The 23,904-nt window shown below is 41.0% G+C and overlaps 1 long non-coding RNA gene across 1 annotated transcript; it reads left to right on the top strand.

Annotated features, from left to right (window-relative positions):
• Positions 1 to 8,531: 8,531 nt before the first annotated feature.
• On the top strand, positions 8,532 to 22,652 carry LOC138762852 (uncharacterized). The gene is made up of 3 exons (XR_011357206.1): positions 8,532 to 8,648; positions 9,382 to 9,489; positions 22,380 to 22,652. It is a non-coding gene; the product is annotated as an uncharacterized lncRNA (long non-coding RNA).
• The last annotated feature ends 1,252 nt before the right edge of the window (positions 22,653 to 23,904 follow it).

A 23,904-nucleotide genomic window follows, 5' to 3' on the forward strand; every position in this document is an offset into this window, starting at 1 on the left:
ACCAATATTGATCATTATTAATAACAATCAAAATACAGTTTTGATTGCAAACTGCAGACAGAGGTTTAAGGCATCTGCAAAGGGAACATGTGGCACACAAAAGGGAGCCCATGGGTCCGTTATAAACCCAATACCCTCATGCACAGATCACAATACAACAAATACTTCTTTGCCTTCCTTTCTACTCATAGTTTGGTTCATAGCTGGCTCAAGTTGAACTATCTCTGGTTATTTATGACCAGAGATCTACTTTTATTTTGGGCAGCAAGAATGAATTCAGTAGTCGGACACATCACCTTTCAATTTATTTCATGTAGAGAAACCTAAAATATGTAAATAGTTAAGTGTGAAATGTCACGATCAATGGCTGCATGGAATTATCATTTTAAAGGGAATAGTGTGAAATAATAAGTTTAACAAAGGTTTAATGAGTTGGGTGAGAATATAGTTGTCTTGTAACATTGGTGGGAAAGTGACTGCCTTCTAACGTGACCTTCCCTGTGCTATAATGAGATAGTAACTAACACCACAAAGAATGCAGTAAGTCCAAATAGATTAAGAAGTAAGGTCACCCTTTTTTTTGTCAGCTTGTCTGCAGACACCCCAGGTTATAAAAGCAAGAATTGCCAACAGTGTGAAACTCATGTGAAACTTGTAGGGTCTCACGCAGACCCCTGCCCAAAGGTGTATAAAAATGGTATAGATACTCTGTATGCTTTGAGTTGGGCTCAGTGCAGAGAATGAATTACTGAACTCTTTGAGCCCGCTAGCATTATCAAGGCTGATTAAAGAAACTGTTGTATGCTTAATTGGTTCTGCTGTTTGCTTTATTAAAGCATGGCCTGACCTTTGCATTGGTGTAGTCAGCAGGATCTTGCTGGGACAGAGGTCACTTTGGACTGAGTAAGAGACCATCAGCATTCAGGATGCCAGAGGGAGGATGAAGAGGTGCCTGCAGATCCATTGTATCTGCCTCCACCCTGGATTCCGGGAACACCATGGTTCCTTGTCCGAGGTTGATATGGTTCCCTGTCAAGATCCAAGAGGACAAAGTGTACAGGGTCAGTGGAATATATAGTATGTGACTGCAGTGGATAAACAGATACAGGATTGCCTGAGGTTAAATTTTAATTTGATTGGTTGGCCAGAGAGGCCCAGATAAAAAGTTAATTTGTAAGGCAGGCAGGAGATAAAATGAGGAGAAGACCAATGAGGGTGCCCTGGTATAAAAAGTGTGCTATTTGTATCCTAAATATGGTAAAGAATTTCAACAGCTTTTGACACCATTAACAAATCAACTGAGTAATGAGGCACGGCCAGTCAGAGGAACATAGTCCTTTGGGATATAGAAAAAACAGAACAACTCCTATGGAAAAAAAGATTTAGGAAAGAAATGGAGAAAGTTTATATGGGAATGGAAGGAACAGGGACAGAAAGAATGGCAGAAATTTAAAGAACAAAACTGGAGGCGAAATGCAAGTCGTAGAGGGATAGTGTTATGTACAAAGAAGGGTGCACCCAAAGACTGGGGAGTCTTACAGGCCGAGTGTGATTGGCGTGACGATGAGGAGAAATAATGGAGAGAGGATGAGAGCTGAGCTTGGCGCCAAATGGTTAACCAACAGAAGGTGATAAAAGAAGACCCCAGGGACCCATTATCAGGCATGGTGATCGTCTTCTTGCAGAATGATGAGGATGTGGAATCAGAAGATTCCTTGTGGGAAACACCATCCTATATGTACCCCAGCCACAGCCACCACCATTCTTTTGCTGACCAAGAGGTTTCTAAAGAGCACCGATGTGTCAACATACCATATAACATGCTGCAACGTGTCTGAGACAAAGACAAGATCTGCTTCTCTAGAGCTTTGTAGAATTTAATTGGCAGACTACGTAAGATCACAGGTCAACTATCAATTTAACATAAAAAGCCAATTTGTGCAGCGGCTTCACAGCTATTGGACATTAAAATGACAGTCAAGAAATGTTGTGGCACTCCTTCGACATTTACAGTCCCACTTGCAGTCTCAGTTACTAACTTGTACAGCAGAAATGCAGAACGAAGAGAATTAAAGGAGAAAAATTGTGCATTGAAGAAACAGATTGAAAACTATCAATATCAGATGTTTGACTAATTTGAAGATTTTAATTTGATTGCAAACAACTGCTTACTGTGCAATGCCAAGGACACAATATTTTACCGTGCAGCAAAGAGGGTAAGAGAACAAGGAGCTGCAGTACTGAAATATGCTTGCAAGCAGGTAGAGAAAATTAGTTTTGATATTGGAGCAGGGATGCATGTACCCAAACCAGTACCGCCAGAAGATACGGGTCAGCTTTTCTAGGAAGAAGTAGTGGTGGAGCCCAAACAACAGATCACACATGCCATTCCAAAGATACAAGCACATCTGAGCTACTTTGAGCGAACCCTTATCTGACCTGTCAATCTGGCAGCCTTTTTAACACCGCCACCAGATGAACTTGAGGAACTAGAGCACGATTGTTTACAGCGTAATCAATTTAAAAAATTTTGGCATGACAAGAATTAAAAGGCGGTCCCATTGATGGAGCTATGACTTAGTTTGTGGACAGGTCAGCCTTCGTTGATGATCCAAATTATGCCATTGTCCAAAATGTTGCCTTCCATTATCCATTGTCTGCGCAGCAATCTGAATTGTTTGCCCTTACTAGAGCCTGCATAAAAGGGAAGGGAATGTCACTTAATATGGACTCACGATATGCCTTTGGTATGGCACGATTTTGGAACCTAAAGGCAACATCGGGGTTTTTGACATCCTCAGGGATTCTTATTACAAACTCCACTTTTGCTGCCAACCTGCTGGCGTCCCTCTCCCTGCCAACTCACCTCGCAATTATAGAATGCAAGGCCCAGGACCCTGTATCCCTTGGGAGTGCTTACGCAGATGCAACTGCAAAAGCTGCTGCCATAAACGGTCCCCTCACCACTTATTCAGAAAGTGATCAACTGCTTGTAAATAGAACAGTCTTGCCTTGCTGGATATGGGTGACGTAGCAAAACTTCAGGGGGACGGCCCCTGCTCATTTGATTAAGCTCTGAAAACTGCCAGGGTGTGCCAGAGATCCAGAGGCTCAATTATGGACCATCCCTGCTGGACAGATTTTTGTACCTGTTGCTGCCTAATTATAAACATGCAATGACACATCTGGGTAGGAGTAGCACTACAAATTTGGTGGCACCCTATTTTGAGAAAACAGGCACAGAGAAGGGCTGAAAAATAATCCTGGTAAAGCAATTAAGTGCGCTCCAGAGAGGACATGAATGCCTACATGACCATGTGTGTGTATACTGATTGATTTTACAGAATTGTCGAGAGTACACAACTATAAGTAGTGTCTTGAAATTACTGATTTCCTCAAATAGTTGGGAATGAAGAGAATGGTTCTGGTATTGGGAGCAGGAGTTTTGTGTGGAAATAATAGATAAAATGTAAAATTATAGTTTATTGTGGTACTTAATTTTGGAGCTCCCTCCTGTTTAGCACAATAGGATTTCCTTCACTCAGAGAAATGCAGCAATTCAAGAAGGCAGATTATCACCTCATTCTTAAGTACACTTTTAGACAGCCACACGGATGAAATAATAATAGAGGGTTAAGGGGTAGGGAGGGTTTTGTTTTTTTTTGGTCGTTACATCAGGGGCTGAAGGGCCTGTACTGTGCTGTAATGCTCCATGTTCTGTGACAGGGATGGGCTATAAATGCAGTTCCTTCCAGTGGTGACGAGAGCCCCTGAATGAATGATATTAAAAAAAATTGATTGGTGGTATTTTTCCATGTGGTACAAGTTTGAAATAATCAGCAATGCTGAATCAGATCTTTTCAGAATGTTATCTACCTCTAACCAGACACCAAGCAAATAATAAAAGCTCGTCTTGAATGACAGCTGAAAATAAAGTGTATATTATTTTCTTCATTCCTCTCAGAAACCAAATGCTCTCGCAGTGAGCTTTGCTGAATTTGAGGAGGCTTTCTTTTGCAGGTTCTTGCCATTTAGGATTGAAGTTTCGATAGCTCCGACTGTTTCGTACGTCAACCCAGAACAACAACATCATTGACAGGGTGAGCCTGAACTAGAGTTGAATATCGTTCTTGACGTACACGCTGGGCAGCAGATTAAAAATGTAGAAGTGTGTCTTGCCCTACCTGCCCTGAGTGAAAGAATGATTAATTATGTGCAAGAAGTAATGGAAATTCTTGAGGCCTCACATTTGCAGGTACGTAACGCTCAGAGAAAGAAGAAGGGACCAAAAATCCAGCCCGGTGATGATGTTCTGAGAAGGAATTGGGAGCGGAAAAAGTTGGCGCCAAGGTGGGATGGACAAGCAACAGCTCTGACCAGGCTCCTGCGTGGCAAACATGGACAATTATGGTTCTTAAGGGTTTTGCTTTGGCCTTCTTAGCAATGAATGATGTGAACAAGGAGAAGGAGAATCTAAAGCAGATGTTTAAACAGCAATGATGGATGAGCAGAGCTTGAACGGTTTGATTTTATTTGCTTCCTTCCTTTCTATTAACTTCAGCAGCAAGAGAAGGTTCAAAAGATTTTTTTTAAAAAATGGGACAATACTAGAGTTTGTTCGAGGGATTGCTTTCTTTCCGTAGTGTAGCTGCAAGGAGGGATAAACCAAGCTCAAAACTCAAGCTCAGTGCTTTGCTGGGGTTCTGCCAATTACCCAGGCTGGAAAATGAACCATATTCTAATGACCAAATAAGTTATCATGGACTGATAAAAGGAGGAAATATGAAACAATAAGTTTAACTAATATGCTTAACAAAGGGTTAATAAGTTGATGAGAATATAGTTGTCTTGTAACATTGGTGGGAAAATGACTGCCTTCTAATATGACCTTCCCTGTGCTGCAGTGAGATAGTAACTAACACCATAAAGAATAGACCAAATAGATAAAGAAGAGAAGTCATCCTGCTTTTTCCAGCTTGTCTACAGACACCACAGGGGAACATATGTTTTAAAAACAAGAATTACCAGCTGTGTGAAACTCATGTGAAACTTGTAAGGTCTCATGCAGACCCCTGCCCAAAGGTGTATAAAAATGGTATGGAGACTCTCAATGCTTTGAGTGGGGCTCAGTGCAGAGAATGAGTTACTGAACTCTTTATGCCCCTCACTCCTGCTAGCATTATCAAGACTGATTAAAGAAACCATTGTACGCTTAATTGGTTCTGTTGCTTGTTTGATTACAGCATGGGCTGACCTTCCCAGTAGCAGTGTTGTGTGTAAGCATACCACTAAGAACCTAGTGTGGCAAGAGCTTTTCTCCACATCGGTCCACGAGCTACTGCTTTCAGCTAGGAGTTGACTACCTTCAATGTCTGTTGCCTTCAATGCCCTCAGTAATGATAATCAGGAAATAACTGAATTGTTGGATAGAAAACCCACCTGGTTAACTACCATCCTTTAGGAAAGGAAATCTTCCATGCCTACCTCATACAGCTTATTGGTGAAGGCAGATTCATTCACTGTAGTTGAGCCTTAACTGCTTTTTTGGGGCAATTGAGGAAGACCGTAAATGTTGGTATTGTCAGCAACATCTAACATCTCATGAATGAAGTAAAAAATACTCCAGTTCGCCTTGGGGTTAATTCTTATTCGATTGTTGGATGGGCATTAGCAGACAATGCACCAAAAAAGCTCAATAGAAGTCTAGGAAACAGCTCTTCTGGTTACGCATTTATACCCTTCAAAGGCAACAATGTTCAAGAGTTCCAGCTCATTGCTTTGGACCATTTGTTCGGACAGCAGACCATTCTGATCTTGCTATTTACAGCTCCCCAGTGCTGTTGTTGACTTCTTTATTTGTCACAACATTGTCCAATTTTGTCTTTCATCTCCTGTCAGAAGCATTTCCTTTTATTCTTCCTCTCTCTTTCTCTGATTCTTTACGTGCTTAAGCCCTGTAACAACCCTGACCTTTTCCCATTATGATGAACTAACCTAAAATGTATCTCGATAACAACCTTACAACATCATCACAATGGAAACTGGATGGTGGAGAGCTTCAACTATCATCGACAACCAGTGCAGGCCCAACCACTTCAATGCTAAGACCAACAAGGCACGCCAGTGCTTCTACATCATCTGAAATCCAAGGTCCCCGAGTGTCTTACCAATTTCTACAGATACACCATCCCATCTGGATGCATTATAACTTGATACGGGAATAACTCTGCCCAAGACCACCAGATACTGTAGAGAGTTGTGAACACTGCTCAACCCATCACCCAAACCAATCTCCCCTCCACTGACTTCACTTGTACCTCCCACTGTCTCAGAAAGTTGCCAACATATTATAGGACCTATCCTACCACACCCCCCCACACCGTCCTTTCCAGTGGGCAGAAGATTTTTAAAAATGTTTTAAACTTAGACATATGGCAAGGTAACAAGCCTTTTCAACCAACAAGCCCATGTGGCCCAATTACACCCAGTTGACCTACAAACCCCCCCCCCCCAGTATATTTTGAAGGGTGGGAGGAAACTGGAGCACCCGGAGGAAACCCACGCAGAAATGTACAAGCTCCTTACAGACAGCACGAGATTCGAACCCAGGTCCCTGGTGCTCTAACAACATTGTGCTAACTGCTACATTATCCATGCTGCCCTGTGAACCTTGAACCATCAACTTCCTAATTAAAGGATCGTTTATTACCTGCTGTTATCAGACTCTTAAATGGACCTTTCATTCATGTTTCTCTATACCCTGCATGTTGACTTATAACACGACATCCTGCACTTTGCATTACTTGTTAAGTACAGGTTGACGCCTGGATATCAGGCAAAATAAAACTTTTAACTGTATTTTTGTACAATTCAATGAACTTTTGTTTGTTTCTTCACAGGTTCTTCCTGATTATCATCTCTGGTCATTATGTCAAATTTCTGGCACCCTATGCACTTTGAATTTTCTAGCACCTATTGCATAACTTCAGATGCCATAGGCAAATTCACCTTTCATTCACCTGATGCCATTATAGTTTCTGGTAGGCCCGAGCTGAGTGTGGGATATCTGTCTTATTGTTTATCAATGACAACTCCGATTCTCGATTCCAATGATACAACATCTAAACGTACAGTTCTATCACTGTCATAACAAAGTTCAGCACCTGGAATTTTCCTAACCATAGAGCTCACCACCTCTTCAGGTAGCATATGAAAACACAATGGTGGTAGGTCGATGTTGTGTTGGGAAGAGTATCAAGTTCGGAGAGTTCACGGAGAGACGAGTCTGGATGCAGGTTTTACAATCACACGTTAATTAACGCAGGAGAGACAAACCCACCCCCCCCCCTCCTCCCCCAGTACATTTTGAAGGGTGGGAGGAAACTGGAGTAGGGGATAACGTTAAATGTTACTCAATTACTATTTCACTTAAGCAATGATATAGACATTCACCTCAGGCCTATTAAATTATGAACAGTGGTTGAAGTAAAAACACAAAATGCCGGAGAAGCTCAGCAGGTCAAACAGTGTCCTTTATGTAGCAAAGGCAAAGATACAGAACCTGACGTTTTGGCTTGAGCCCTTCATCAAGGTATGAGAGAATGCCAGCAAGCATCCAAACAAGAAGGTAGGGGAGGAGGAAGTGTGGCAAAGGCAGAAGATGATAGGTGGAGAGAGGAGGGAGAAGACAGCAGCAATGACAGGGAGGAGGGATGGCTGGGTGGGTGGGTCCCTCCCTACCTACTTTTTGTTTGGATGCCTGCCAGCATTCCCACATGGTCAGTACCCCGCATGTGTCCAGCCAAGACTTTTTGAACCCTGCTCGCAGCGCCAATTGTTGTGAATGAGGGAACAGAATCATTGCCTCTAAAAAGCAAGGACTCTGAACACAGTATGACAGTAAATGACTTTATTTACAGAAGATGTGCATGTGAAAATCACGCACACACACACACACACACACACACACACACACACACACACACACACACACACACACACACACACACACACACACACACACACACACACACACACACACACACACACACACACACAATGAACTAGATTACACAGTGCCGTTATGTACAATCAAGGAAAATAAACAAAATGATACACACCACCCCTTGACTCAGTGCCTTTATGCTATTCGGGGCACTAAGACACTCCCAAGTCTTACTAGTGCACACCTTACCAAACCATTTCTCCAGCTCCATTCCATGGTACTTGGCCTGGAGTGAAGCAGAGTGGTCCCTCAGAGATAGCAAAAAGAAAAGAGAGGCAAGCTGCCCTTTATAGTACTGGAGGGCTAGGGAGTCCAGCCCAGGTAATCTACAAGGATGAAGCCAATGGCTTGGTGCCAGCAAAGTCTAATTGATTACAAAGGCCAATGCTGAAAGGTACTGAAAGGGGCCAATGCTCAGGTGTGCACTGATGGGTGGGGCGGGGCCAAACTTGATGGGCTGATGGTGTGTCTTTTGACCAAATAATGGGCAGGGCTGTCACATGACAACCATGACCCTCCACAATACAGTAGATCACAAATGTAATTTGAATTTCATGAGAAGGAAACTTTCAAACTGCAAGAGAATATAAATCATAAACAAACACCAGCAGACATCAATGGGAAAATCAATAAAGAAGGAAATGTATGAACAGTCTACTTAATCTCAGCTTAGACATGGATTTTCAAAATCAATGGTGTTAATTTGTATGGTTTCAGTTATCCAGTCTCTGTTTTCAAGTCAGAGTTCAACTATTTGAAAGTTAAATCGTTTTTAAAATGCAAAGATAGTTGGCTTCAAGAAGCAATGTAATGCATTTGTATTTAAATTTCAGTAAAACAGCCACCAAATTTATCTTTATAATATAATTATATTACTCTATTTATACAGGGAAATTATATCAACTTGCATAAAAAATCATTTTTTGGTGTTGATATGTATATTCCTCTACAATGTATTTATAATTTGGGTGGAAATGTTGAGCAGGGTATCTTGTTATCTATTTATAATGTAGAAACAGCGGAAAACATTTTTTTTAAATTTAGTTTCAATTTACCTTTTTACTAATAGATTTAAGTCAGAAGAAAAATGCCTCTTAATTATTCTCACTGTTCATCATTTCAAGACTATGCAGACACTTTGTAAACAACAAAAGCCCTTTGGGAATTATTGTCTCCATTTTAACTTAATAAAAACATTTTTTTTCTTTTGTGAAAATCAGGTACAAGGTTTTTTTTAAAAAAACATTTTTGCATAAAATATATCATTATAATTGATCTGGGGAACTTGAGAGTGTAGTCCAGAAAATAAACACAAGAATAATGTACTGATGTGTTCTATGAAGTTAAAACTGTTTTTGAAACTGGTATTTCCTCAGCTTGTTGTAGACAACCCAGGTGGGGAAACACCTTTCTTCATCCAGCCTGTTGAGCCCTGTCAGAGTTTAGTCCGTTGAAATGAGGCGTCTTATTCTTCTGAATGCAAGGTTCGTCCTTCCTGATACACAATGATGATCATCAGAAAAGAAATTGCCTGGAATTAGGCTAGGTTTGACAAGTCTCCAAAATGTATCACTGCATCCTTCTGGCCATAAAAAATATTTTAAAATTTTAGAAATAAAGCCCTGTAACAGGCCCTTTTGACCCACAAGTCTATGCCACACAATTGACCTCCAACCCCCGGTACATTTTGAATGGTGGGAGGATACTGGAGCCCCTGGGGAAACCCACGTAGACACTGGGAGAATATAGAAACTCCTTACAGGCAGCATGGGATTTGAACCCCAGTCCCGATCACTAGAGCTGTAACAGCATTGCACTAAACGCTTCACCAACTGTGCAACCCAGCTCCTATTTTTCTGTTTCCATGAAATAAAAATAGGAGCAGATGTTGGCCATTTGACCCTTTGACCACCATTCTATCTGATTGATCTTTTATTTCAAGATCATATTTCCACTCTCTCCCCACACTCTTTGATGCCTTTTGGATATAGAAATGTATTCATTTCCTTCCCATGTTCATCATCTTGGTTTTCACAGCTTCTTGTGGTTGGGATTTCTGCAGTTTGTTGCACTCTGAGTAAAGATATTGGACAGATTATGTTATTTTTATATTGTATATAGGTATGTTTTAAAGGAGATAATTTGTGGCAGGTTTTTTTTTAGTGTAGGTCACATACAAACACTTCAAAACAGATCTCATTTAAAATGCCAGAGCTCTGCTCAAGCCGGACAATCCCGGCAAAAACTTTGAAGAATGCCTACAAGGACTTCACAAGTAGGTGTTAATTGGACATGCTGTGGAGTAATGGATTATTGTTTTGGAAAACAACAGATAAACAAACTCAGAAGATTGTGTACAGTGCCGCAGTCTGAGTGCAGTTTGCTGTTCTAAGAGGGTCATGTGGTTTTCTGAGAATTCAGTTCTACAGTTCAGCAGCAGCAGCTGGGACTGGAATAGGACAAGCTGGCAAACTTGTTTAAAACCCCATTTTGAAAACAGGTTGTGAGTTCTAAGTTCAGCCTGGTCAAAGACCTTGTGGTCCATACAAGAGAAGACACCTGGCTGTATAACATTTCACTTAAAATAAGGGAAACAAAAAGGACCTTTGTGGTGACCTGATGGGTCAAGTTTCTTTGGTAAAACATTGACGTGGCTGATTGGAAGGAATCAGTTTGTGTCTAATGAGCAACAAAACTCTCTCTGAAAACCGACAAGAACCTTCCTGAGCGGTAACCATTTACCTTTCAAGCACTAAAGCCTGGTGAAATTCATAAATGTTAAATTCTGTGCACAGTTTACAATTGCCTGCAACCGGTGTCCTTGGAAGAGTGAAAAGGGAGAATAATCTGTGAATCCAAGAACTTTTCTGAACTTAGACACACATTACGTACATGTGCGCTTAGAATTAGAAGGGGGTTAAATTTGGTTAAGTTAATAGTGATAAGTTAAAGTGTGATCCTATTTTCATGTTTAAAGATAATTAAAAGCAACTTTTGTTTAAGTCACCATTTGTCTTGCTGAATTACTATTGCTGCTGGGTTTTGGGCTCCTCTGGGCTCGTAACAGTACTTCTCATCATTCAGTCCTGACCATATGTTCCAAGATTGTCCCCCTTGTTGTAGACCATACAGCTCATTCATCCAGCCTGTAGAGCTCTGTCAGAGTTTTGTACATTTCAATGAGACCTGACCCTTTCCCCCTAGCAAAGTGGATAAGTTCCATTTTATCAACATAATACTAAATTTAATGCATTTTTTTCCCATTTATTATATCTGTCTAAATTACCTTGTCAGTGTCGGTGCTGCGCAATTGCTCATCAAAAGGAGGTGTAAGGCACTCCTTCTGTCTGATGGCCTACAGGTCACCCTTGGGCAAGGTGTAGCACCTGTTTAGCCTCCTAATCAGGGTCGCGTGAAGCCATGGATTGCAGATGGTGGATGGTTTTATAAGCAGATTCTACAAATTGGAATTTATGGTTTGTAAAACTAAAAACGGCTGGGCAGAGGAATCTGCTGATCCATGGCCAGGGTTTCCCGTCCAGTATGGACACTTCAACTGAAGAAGGACACGGGAAACCACTTCAATATTTTTCCCTTGTCTAATCATGAATTCAGCATCGACTACGGTCTCAGCTCAAAGATAAAGCCTTCGCCGAAGGAAACAATTCAGAGGGTCAGAAATCGAGATGGATAGAGAGACATGATCGGCCTCGCCGAACAGCAAGAGACCTGAATAATGAATGAAATTACGTTGAAACCTCCGGCAGTGTGGGGTGATAACTGCAGTGAGTGAGACATGGCTTCTGGGATGAGTGGGAACATGTTGTCAAGAAGTGGAAAATAACCAAGGAAGGAAGGAGAATGAATTCAAGGCTGTGAACTCAATGCCAATTCAGGTACAGGGAAGGAAACACTTCAAAAATTCTTCAACTATAAAGGAACAGCCCTGAAAAAAATAAGATTACACTCTTGAAACAACTTTCCGCCTCAAAGTGGCTGTTTTGTTGTCATTAGAAGAATCAGAATTTATTGTCATGAACGGCAGCAATTACAGGCTATGACATTTAAAAATAAATATGTGGAAGAAGGAGAAAAAGTGAGGTAGAGTATTTGTCATTTCCCTCTCTGTGGCAAGTTTATTGGGGTCAGGAAGGTAGGAATGCAAGTCTTTTCCTGCATGTGGATGGCCGATTTTGGAATGTTTGACTTAGAACTGCAGTACAACAACCTCTGCTCAACTGTAGCTAATATTTACTGTGAACAAAGCCAATCAATTATTTTGATGACAAATTCTGAACCCTTATTGATGATGTTCTCCACTTAGATAAAAGGGGAGGATCAAAACCAATGCTTTTCTTCAGCAAATTGGCTCGGGATATTTTAACTCTGGGCTTGGGTTAAGATATTTGGAACCAACCAGCTGAGGGGGTCTTGATGAATTTCAGTATGTAAAATCCAGCAGGCGAATCATGAAACCACGAAACGTGGTCTGTACATCATATGGTGAGAGTGCATTCCATTCCGGTTGATTGCTGACAGAGTGGTGGGGGATGAAACTGATACAGTGTTGGCATTACATTTAGAACTTCATATGTTTCTTTGTATTACTGTCATTAGTCTATATCAGGGATGGCCAAACATTTTTGGTTGTGGTCCACATGATATGGGTAGGCGACAGTGAAGAATTGAGGGGGGGGGGCGGATTACAAAAGCCAAAGCAGTCGACATTAATGCCATCCAGTTGGAGGGTGCCCAGTCAGAAATCGAGATGTTGTTTCTCCAATTTCTGGGTGGTCTGTCTGACAGTGCATGAGACCACGGACAGACACGTCAACCAGGGAATGGGATGGGGAACTGAAATGGGTGGCCACTGGGAGATCCACGCTATGGCTGCAATCTCCCAATCTGCGTTGTCTTTCCGAGGTGGAGGAGACCATAAAGGGAGCATTGGACGCAGTAGATGACCCCAGCAGATTCATAAATGAAACGTTGCTTCACTTGGAAGGACTGTTTGGGGCCCAGAATGGTTCTGAGGGAGGAGGCATGGGTGCAGGTGGAGCATCTCCTGTGGTCTCAGGGGAAGGTCCCAAGGGGACGATTGGTGGGGAGGGAGGAGTGGACAAGGGAGTCATGGAGGGAGCGGTCATTGCAGGGGTAGGAGAGCTCTGTCTTTCCTTCCCTGTCTCCTTTCACACAAACATGATAACTTCTTACCTTGTCCCTTATCACATCCAATTTACAGCTTGTGTTGGTCTGGATTCCTCCCCCAGCCGGCACTGTCTCAAATCTGAGACTTTCAGAGATTTCCTGCTTCTGGCTCATTAAAGAAGGATTCAGTCCCGAAATATCGGCCTTATATCTTTGTTTTTTTACGGATGCTGAAAAGACCGGCTGAGTTCCTCCAGCATTTCAGTGTATTTTTACGAAAATCACAGCGTCTGCAGATTTCCATGTTTCACTTTTATTCCGTGCTGCCCAGAGCACTGCATTCACTTCCACAGACAGATACCAATAAGGTTTGCTTTGACAGCCTTTGCAAAAGCTCTCAAGCTTTATAATTTTATCATGTTGGTCCCTCACAGTGTAAAATAAAACAGGGTTTTAAAAAAAAAGAAATAAATTGAAATTTGAATTATTTCAATTGCCAAAGCAGTCTATAAGTAATTCCATTATTTTTGGCAAAACCATTTTATTGAATTAGATAAAGATTCTTCAGCATATTTAATTCAATGGCAATAACGCATCACTGGAAACACTTGTTCCTTTCACAACCACGGGAGCAGGAATGACTGCAGCAGTCAAGGTGACAGAGATATCAGAAGCCTGTCTGCTTGAGGTTAGCAACAAAATTAATTTGAAGTGTCATATTGCAATTCAGCAGAAGTAGCTGCTGTGAATAGAGTAAAAACAAGCTGAATAACTGCATAAATATTGAACGACATCACTGCAAGATTGATCATCTCCAAAGGTATTGCCTTAGTTGGTTTTTCACCAAGCGGCCTCTTTACTCACTGTACTGCTACAATACATAATGGACTATTATCAATTTGCACTAGAAGAACAAAGAAGACATCGAGTGACGTGTGACTCAGAATTTAGTTTATATCTATTACCAACTTCACAGTTGGGTCATACCTTCTGAAGAGTGTTTCCTTTATCAGAAAATGACAAGGACTGGTATTGCTTGAACCCTTAGGGACGGTTCAGCAAGATCTTGTCTTTTGAGAAATCACAGGTTGAACTGATGGCAGAGAGACTGCTGACTTGTGGTTACTTTTCCTTCTTTCCATTGGTTACCTTGTGATATCACTAACAGTTCAATATACTATAGTTGGAGGACAAAGATTATCATTACTTTGCAACTGCAAACAGGCTTGTATTTATCAAGGCAATGCACCAAATGCTTTTTGCAATGTGAATTTTACCATTAAATGTCACTTGATTAGGAACTTACCAATTATGTTGCTCACTGTTAATTTATTACTTTTCGTTATTGTTCAGTTTTCTTTTTTTTTGTTTCTTTTTATTGTTCAGTTTTCTTAAACAAATTTAAGTCATAACGAATTAAAGGAATATAGTCTCTTGCTGAATCTATGTTTTCAAAAATAACATGAAAAAGAAAGAAAATGTTTAAAAATACATTACTGCATTATGATTTACATTGTGCAAACAGAAAATGAGAATCTGCACTTTCTTGAAGCAGGGCCTCATTTTGTCTGAAGCTATGAAATTGATCAATTACTGTATTGGGATATATCTTGAGGGATATTGATTAAAAGGTGAAACAAATTGATCTCGTGATAAATATATATTTAGAAGATTATGACATTTTGAGCACCTTATTGTCAAGAGGACATTTTGTTTTGAGAACATAACATTTAATTTGATTATTTTAAAGGAAATCTCTGGAAAGAAATACAAAGGTCGGTTGCATAACAAGGACTGGGAATAAAATGAGAAAATGCTAAGGTATTCGGTCAGGAATGAGATTCCCTCTGGAGATTTGGAGGGTCGGTTGCTGTCATGTTCAACATGCCGTCTCCAAATTGCCTGGTGTCACCTCTTTTATCCCTTTTGCACTGTGTGGACATTGCTTTCTCTTGTAAATATTCACTCAGTTATCGAAAGTAAAACAGGAATAATAGGAACTCCATTAAATGAGTAATTGTCCAAAACAGGTGGATTAGCAGCGTTAATCCTGAAATTATGCTATGGAAAATTCTTTTCGCTGTTTTCATGGAGATGTTAGTTCGTTATGAGTAAATTATTCCATGTTTTTATTCTGCCTGATGGTTGTTGCATTTGTGACTTGCAGCTATGGGATTTCCTATTGGCTAGAGCATGCTTTCATTGTTTGTAATTAACATTCTACAGGACAGAATTCCAGGAAATAACAAATTCCAGGAATTTGCTATGGTTGGCTGATATATTGTGCAGATTAACTTTCACATAGGGCTCCATTTGACAGCAACGATTAATGAAAAATAAATGGACAAATAACAGGATTTATTTAGTTTTAAGAATCTACGTTAGATTATTTGGAACAGCGCTTTTTGAGAAATGAGCTTGATGTACAATTAGCAGGATTGTCTTAGGTTGCTAGGATCTTTGGTATTTGCATCAAACTCCATCAAATATAACTTAATACTTTGGATATGTTTCTTTGGTTTTCTTCAAGGAGAAGGACAAGGCTCCTACTGCAAATTTGTTCCACCCATCTGTGCAGGCAAACTGTGAACGAAGATCTGACATTCCAAAGATCTGCTGATTTCCGCCAGCATTTTGGTTATTAAGCTTCAGTAGCCTGGCAAAGTGATGTTTATATACCAGGATATCGTGTGGCAATCTTTAGCAACAGTTGCCTTTCTCCTCACCTTCCTCACCTCAGAGCAGAATTTTCGCAATGGGTAGAGCAAACAGAATAATCTTAAAAGGGGGAGGAGCAAGACCAAGGACAGTGATGATTTGCATATTCCATTTTAAATAGACAGGTACTTCAATGGTCTTCGGTGTGAATCAGCATCAAGGATGTCACAGGGTGGTTGCAGGGCAATCCAAAGTGGAAATGCAGAATCATGGTTGACACTCGTACCCATGACATAAGTAAAAAAGAAAGTTGATGACGAGGTCCTGGAACTTAAATTGAGGAAAGTAAGTAGCAGATTAAAAAGCAGGACATCTAAGTTTGTAATATTTGCATTATTTCTAGTGCCATATGCTATCAAGGATGAGAACAGGATAGGACAGATGAATAGATGGCTGCAGAGATGGTGGACAGAAAGGTTTAGATATCTGGACCACTGGGATCATTTTTCAAGGAAGGGAGCCTTTACAAATGATACAACTTGAACTGCTGCAGTTTGATTATCCTTGCATTGAGAGGTTGGTATTGTTGGTCACATTGGGAATGTTGGAACTAATTGGGCACAGGAATATGGTGCAGACTATGTCTACAATAGGAAGTGAGGAGCAGCCCAGATACTGAAGGATACCTCAGCCCAGCAGGGAGATTGCACAAATACATGACAGGGCTTTGTTAACGGGACATCCTGTCTGATGTGATTGAATTATTCAAAGAGATAACTAAGCGTATTTTTTTTTTGAAATTTATTTATAGTATCTCCATACATTCATTTCAAATTGACTTAGTATAATATTACATAATAGATACTAAATAATTTTCAAATTTTCACCCCCCCCCCCCCACCTCCCCTAACCCCTTAGGAAACCACCTTGTGGTGGTTAATTCCCAAAAGCCCAAATGGGTGTGGTATAAACCACAAGTGGCATATGACTTTCGGGAGCAGAAGTACCACCCCCTCCCCCCCCCCCCCCCCAGGCAGACAAAATACACGTATAAACCGAAAAATCATCATTTCTTATATCCATAAAACCCCGGTCCATCAATTTAACCAATCTTATTCATAAACTCTTTTTTTTGAAAATCCAAACTTGATATTAAATTTTGCACCCTTTCCACCCTCCCAACACTGAGTTAAACATTGTTTACAATCAATAAAAGCTTTTTTTTTTAATTTTTTTTTCAAGTCTTCCTGAATTTCATCCACTGAATTAAAACACCTCTGAACATCCCAGTTCAACACCGAATCTTCCATTCTTCTCAGTCTCAAGTTGAATTTGTAGCTTACTTTCAAAAAAAGTTTTTTCAAATCTTTTAAAATTTTCTTGAACATAATTCCTTCGGTCTTGATCTTCTAAAGCATCAATGTTATTCATAAGTTCTTTCTTCTATGTTTCCCAATTTGATATCAAATTTTCCACTTTGTCAATCTTCTCAATGTTAAGTTGAAATTATTGTTTATTTTCAAGAAAAACTTATTCAAAATTTTTAACTCTTCTTGGACATTGCTCCTTCGACTTTAATTTTATAAATCATCAATCTTGTTCATAGTTTCTTTCTACTGAGTTTCCAAATTTAATAAAGTTTCCGTTTTTTCCAATTTTCTCAATATTAAACTGATCTTGTTGTTTAGTTTAAAAAAAAACCTTTTCAAAACTATTAAAATCTGTTTGCAATATATGCATACTCACAGATAATAAATTCACTCTTCCAATATTCCATCCAAAAAAAAATCACTGATAAACCTTATTGCAGGTCAAGGAGTTCCATATATATGTTTATCTTCAGAAAATATTTCAAATATTTCAAATCAACATTCGTCGCCATCTTTCAAAAAGGAGTCCGAAATCAACTTTAATAAGTTCTGTTCTTGAGAAAATTCCAGCACCAACTCCGGCTCTGTCTGGGCAAATAGGTCAAATTTCTTCCAAAGTCAAAGAATGTAATTTTGTTCTGTATTTATAGATACTAAATTCATCCTTCCGATATTCCATCCAAAAAAAATCACTAATAAACTTTAATGTTATCTGGATTTTTAAAACTCACGGGCAACCAATCCCAATTACTGCAATTTATCTTCATAAAACATTTCAAATCAATATTCATCACCATCTTTCAGAGGGGTGTCCAAGGCCAGCTTATCCGACAGTCCAATTAATGAGCTCCGTTCTTAAGAAGATTCCAGCCTTGACTCCGTGGTTCTGTCTGGGCAAGTAGGCCGAGTTTCTTCCAAAGTCGGAGAGTGTAGTTTTGTTCTGGATTTGAACTCTATTTTCCTTAATCTTTGTTGCCATTTTAAACTAAGAACAATTGATAAACAAAACAAAGACTTTTAACAGAAAAGAAATATTCTTAAAACGGGTATTTATATAACTGCCTGGGGGAGACCGGGAAGGCACGTCCGCTCCCTACGCCATCTTGCCACGCCCCCCGATAACTAAGTGTATTAATGAAAATTGTTTGGTTGATGTCAGCTGCATGGATTTCAGTAAGGCCTCCCACATGGTCCAAAAGATGTTGTGCTTTTAAGATCCAGGGCAACCTGGAAAATGAGATCCAAAATTGGCTCCGTGATTGGAGGCAGAAGGTGACAGTTGGCTGTTTCTTATGTCCCTGCTCAGCAGAACACTTTAACTAATCAGGGGAGTAGCAGTCCTGTGGGTTGAGCTACTCGGCTGCAATGCATTGAACATATCTCTGTGAATGGAAGAGCTTTGCAAGGATGGGACAGTGAATTATGATTTAATGTTGGAGAAAGATCTGTGGGAAAGAGTTTATTTATGTTTGAAGACTATTCGAACTCAGAGCTGGAAAGAATATACAGCTTTGGGATATAAATCGTAAAAACAAAAGAGATGCAGGAGAATTCACTGATTTTGGATTTGGAGAGTAAAGAATTAAATGATAGAAAGGAATGAAATTCCTGAGGTTTGCAGGATTCTTTCCTCAAGCCATTTAGTCATTTGCCAACCATGTGAATAATATTACAGCTATGAGTATTGATAAAGATAGTGTAAATAAGTTAAATTTGAAACACCTTTTTAACCAAAAATAGACTTTATTCACAATTAATTATTTACAAAAAGAAAACAGTTCATGTTGATACGCCGTTTTCCCCATTTTCTGGTGACTTTTAAATTGCGATTCTTTGAACCCTTTCCATCTTGGATCCACATATGAACCGAAACACTGCTCTGGTGACCATCTGGGCAGAGGTGCGGGGGATAGGCAGCTCCTCGCTCCTGATGACCAAGTGCTTTCCTATGATTGAGAAGGAAGGAGATCGGGTGGACCTTCCGACCAAATCTTATTGCATACCTCGGGCCCTCCAAACCAGATCCCTGATACCATCAGGTAGTAAGATCTGACTGTGAAGGGGATGGTAGACTATTTACCAAAGGGCATTGCCTCAGTCTTCTTCGGGTTTACCCTGGTGCCCAATGCAAAATGATTGAGGATGCTGATAAATCTGCGGACTAATCGTGTATCTGAAAGGAAGATGACGATGTCTTCCATGTACAAGGATGCATTGATCTGAGAACCTCCACTGCCTGGCAACATCATTGCTCTTATGCCCTTCTCTTTTCTGATGTTTTCAGCAAAGTGCTCTATGCAGTACACCAATTAGACTGGAGAATAGCAGGAAACTCAGTCTGATTCCAGACTTGATGTTGAAGAGATCTGTTTCCCATCCATTGATTTCAACGCCAAAATTGAATTAAATGCTCCCATTTTGGAGAGCACATCTATAATGTATATATGCGATATCTGGTCGAAAAGCCTTCTCCTGGTCTAAGCTGATCAGGCAGGTGTCTATGCCCCCGTCCTGCATGTAGGTGATGATACCCTTGGACAGCACAAAATTGACAGAGATCTTCTTGTGAAGGTTTGGTGTGGGTGGATTACCTGCCCCAGGGTAGACTTGACTTGATTGTCAATGGCTTTTTACAATTTTTTGTAGTGTTATGAGCCCAAAGGACCCAAAACCCAGCAGCAATAGGTATTTACCATGACAAATGGTTAAACAAAAGTTGTTTTTAATTATCTTTAAACATGAAAACAGAATCAAACTTTAACTTATCTCTATTTTAACTTACTTAACTTAACTCAATGTAACCTCCTTCTAATTCTAAGTGCATGTATGTTGTAATGTGTGTGTAAATTTAAGGAAGTTCTTTGGTTCACAGTTCAATCTCACTTCTCATTCTTCCAAGTTCATTGGTTGCAGGCAATTCTTATACTGTGCCCAGAATTTAACATGTATAAAGTTCACCAAGCTTTGGTGCTTGAAAGATAAATGGTTACCGCTCAGGAAGGTTCTTGTAGGTTTTGTAGAGAGATGTGCTGTTCTACGATTTCCACAACTGAGGTACCACCATTAGTTACCTCAATGTCTCGCTGATGAAACTTGTCCCATCAGGATTCTCCAGATAATAACCTCTTTCTTTCAGGCTACCACAGAGTTCCCTTCTGTTCTTTTTATTCCAAGAGAAACATTAGACAGCTCATTTTCTCCTCTTGCATGACACACAAGAGTAGGTCATCCTCCACTCTGGAGCTTCTGTTTCAGTTCCAACAGGCTTCTCCTGGCTGACACTGTTCAGTCTCCTTCTCTCTCTGAGACACTGACTCTCAAACTACCAGAAAGCCCATGTGACTCTCTCTCTCTCTTTTGCAGAAAAACACCTGATCTTCTCCAGCAAACAATGGAAGTCAGTCTTCTGGTTCATCTGTTGTTTTTTAGGTAAACAAGAACCCATTAATGACTTTTCTGTGATCACTCCAAAACTCTGCAAAGACCTATCAATAGACATCATGTCTCCTGCTTGTTGCTTTAAAGACAATAGTTCATTTATTTCCACATTTTCTGTAGTCACTCACAATATGAATTCTCCAGTATTTTCAAATAAGATCTGTTTTAAAGTGTGTGTGTATGTAACCTACTCTACTTTTCCCAATTTACCTCCCAAAAATATTCCTAAATATTCCGTCACAGTAGTCAGCAATGATATGCTTCTCCAATTCCTGGTATTGTCTTTCTCTTTTGAAGATGAGGGTGGAGATGCCCTTCCTCATGGAGTCTGACATGCTGGCTGCCAGGAGCATAGCGTTGTATACTTCAACCAGGGCTGGGCCCACCCAGCCCCACAGAGCCATGTACAATTCAGCTGGTAGGCTAGGGGTCTCCAAAGTAGACAATGGGACCATCCAAGAGGTCAATAAATGCCAGGGGTTTAAAGGGGGTCGATAATGTGGGGGGGGGGGGGAAGGGGTGGGGGATTTAATATAGCGTCTATGGCAGCGTCAGCCAAGCTCTTGCGAGAGCAGAACTTGGTGGCCACATTGTATTTGGCTTTGACGTATACTGTAATTGAAAGGGAACAGGAGGATGGAAAAAAGTATGAGGTATGCCCAGTGCCACCAACCCCATCCTGTCCAGTGCCACCACCCTCCCCTCCACACCCCTGTACAGTGCCGCAACCCCCCCTCAATCCCATCTATCACCTCCACCAACCCCATCCTGTCCAGTGCCACCACCCTCCCCTCCACACCCCTGAACAGTGCCACAACCCCCCCTCAATCCCATCTATCACCTCCACCACCCAGCACTGGGATTCCATGTGGGGAGGTGGGGGTCGATGAGGGACCACATAGTCCTTGAAGGGGTCGATGGTGTTAAAAGTTTGGGGGCCCCTGTGGTAGGCCATCACTTCTGGGAGTTTTACTCAACTTGAAGGAATGGATGGAGTCCATCAGCTCCCCTAGGGTAATTGGCAGGATCAGACTTTCCAACTTGCTGACATCCAAGACCTGTGATAGAGGACAGGAAGTTCTGAGAAGCCATTTTGTCTGTAGCCCTAGTGTTGTACAGTTCGGTGTGAAATAATCTACTGATCTTCTGTATGCCCCTCTGCAAGAATGTGCCTGAGCTGTTCTCCTTCCTTAAGGCTGTGGATCATAAACACCTGGAAAGTCATAAATTGATGAGGAGTAAATAGAAAAGATGATAGAAAGGGGGTCAAGTGCACCCCTGGTAGGAAAGGGAAAATTCTAGAAAGCTATGGGGATACTTTTTTTTCCTTAGGGTAGAGCCATGAGAGGTCTAAGATTTGGCACTATCAGCAGGAAATCCAAACACAACGCCAGTCCTTGTGCTATCACCCACAGGCCCTGTATGATGAACCCACTGGTCAGATAATCACTTGAGAAGCACCCCTTTCCCACCCTCTTTCCACAAATTTTTGTGACAAGGCTGAATGCAACCTTTAAAGGAAAGTTGTGTCTATTTACTTTCAAAACTTTGCAAACTCTTTAATTTTGAATCTGGTTGGAAATTCCCCAGATTTAAGGGTTGTGCTGGAGGTGTTATGACATTTCGTTGCTAATGCCGATGGAGCAGGAGGTAATGGAACAAATAGACACAGAAAGGATGACAGCACAGTCAGTAATGGTGAGTTTGGGACTTGCGTGTAAAACGTTAAAGTAACCAGGATGTGGTTATCTTCTTTACAGAAGGTGGAGCAATTGCACGAGATTGTCTGAGGTACCTCGCAGGGCAACCCAGGATGTGTCACAATCTTTGTAAAAACACAAGGCTGGAGAAACTCAGCAGGTGAACCAGTGAAAAATAAAGATACAAAGTCAACATTTTGGACTTGAGCTGGCTCCAAGCATCCATCCCTACCAATGAAGATCAAAAAGGGGATGTTCATTTTCCACAAAAGATGACAGGTGCTTGGGGACCTCTCCAGGCCCTCATAATTCTTTTGGGTGGGTGTTGATATAATTATACTATTGTGTTAACTTACTCCATTAGCACATGCTGTCAACAATGCAGACTGAAAGAATACAAACCAGTGCCGGACATCCTGCTCATTTCTTCTTTTGGACTGTCTTTGTTGAACAGTGTTGAGCGGCAGAGGTGTGCTCTGGTAACAGTCAATTGTGAGATAGAAGTCAACCCAAAATCCTTCCCCCCCCCCCCCACCACCCCCCCCTCCACCCAGTTGTAACATCATGAAGCATGCACTTTTAAATATACACAGATGGAAATCTTTAGTGTTTTATTAACTGCGTGGCACCAAACGTCCACGTTGCCATCATTCTTTGATACTAATTTCCAAGTTTAAAATGAATCTACATCAAATTGATTATACTGGACAATTTTTTTCCCCAAAAGGTTCGCTTCCTTAAAGAAAAAAGGGGATTGTGAGAGGCAGTTTCAAGCTGAACACAATAATTTCAGATTTCATGATTCACGTAGGAAGTTGGAGAAACATTAAAATAACATTTATTGAATTTAATATGTTTAATCACATCATGTTCAACTGACTTAAAAATGTTTCTGATTTTTGTTTGCCCTCAGCATCTGATGCCTCTTGTGTCAGGATCCAACAATGGTCGGCCAAGCATTGATGGATTCCAGTTCCCCCCAGACCACTTTTCCACGGTTGCCATGTCCTGGTGAAACCTTTCACCATGTTCGCCACTGACTGCACCAGGATCCGCGGGGAAGACGTCCAAGTGCAAATGCAGAAAATGAGTTTTCAATGGCATGTTGCACTTCATAGTTTTGTCTGCTTGAAATAGACTTAAAAGATGACTAGAAATCACAGAAGTTTGGTTCTATCTAAGATGATGTGGTAAGAAAGTGGCCCCAAACCCATAAACATCACCCAAAAAGTGTTCAGGAAGCAAAATCTTCGTTGTCCAAGTCTGGAAAAACTTGCTCAAGTCCACCATCCTGCCCTGACCTGCCAGCCCACGGAGCAGAACAGAGGACTTCAATCAATGCCCTTTCCAGCTTGAACATGAACCATTGGGACGGACCGTGGCGGCCCTGGGCAGGACCTCGGCTCGACTTCTCCGCACAAACCGCCCGTCGTGTGCGATCACCCAGCCGAGCGGGGGCGGGGGTCCGCCGGCCGGATCGCCCCCAAGGGCAGGGATTTCACGCTGTCGCTCAGCGGGCGAGTCAAAACGTGGAGCGGGAACTCTCCCATTCACCCCCACCCCAAGGGTCTGGGTGTCTGTCAAC

The sequence above is a fragment of the Narcine bancroftii genome, chromosome 5 (assembly GCF_036971445.1).
Source record: "Narcine bancroftii isolate sNarBan1 chromosome 5, sNarBan1.hap1, whole genome shotgun sequence".
NCBI classification, from domain to species: Eukaryota; Metazoa; Chordata; class Chondrichthyes; order Torpediniformes; family Narcinidae; genus Narcine; species Narcine bancroftii.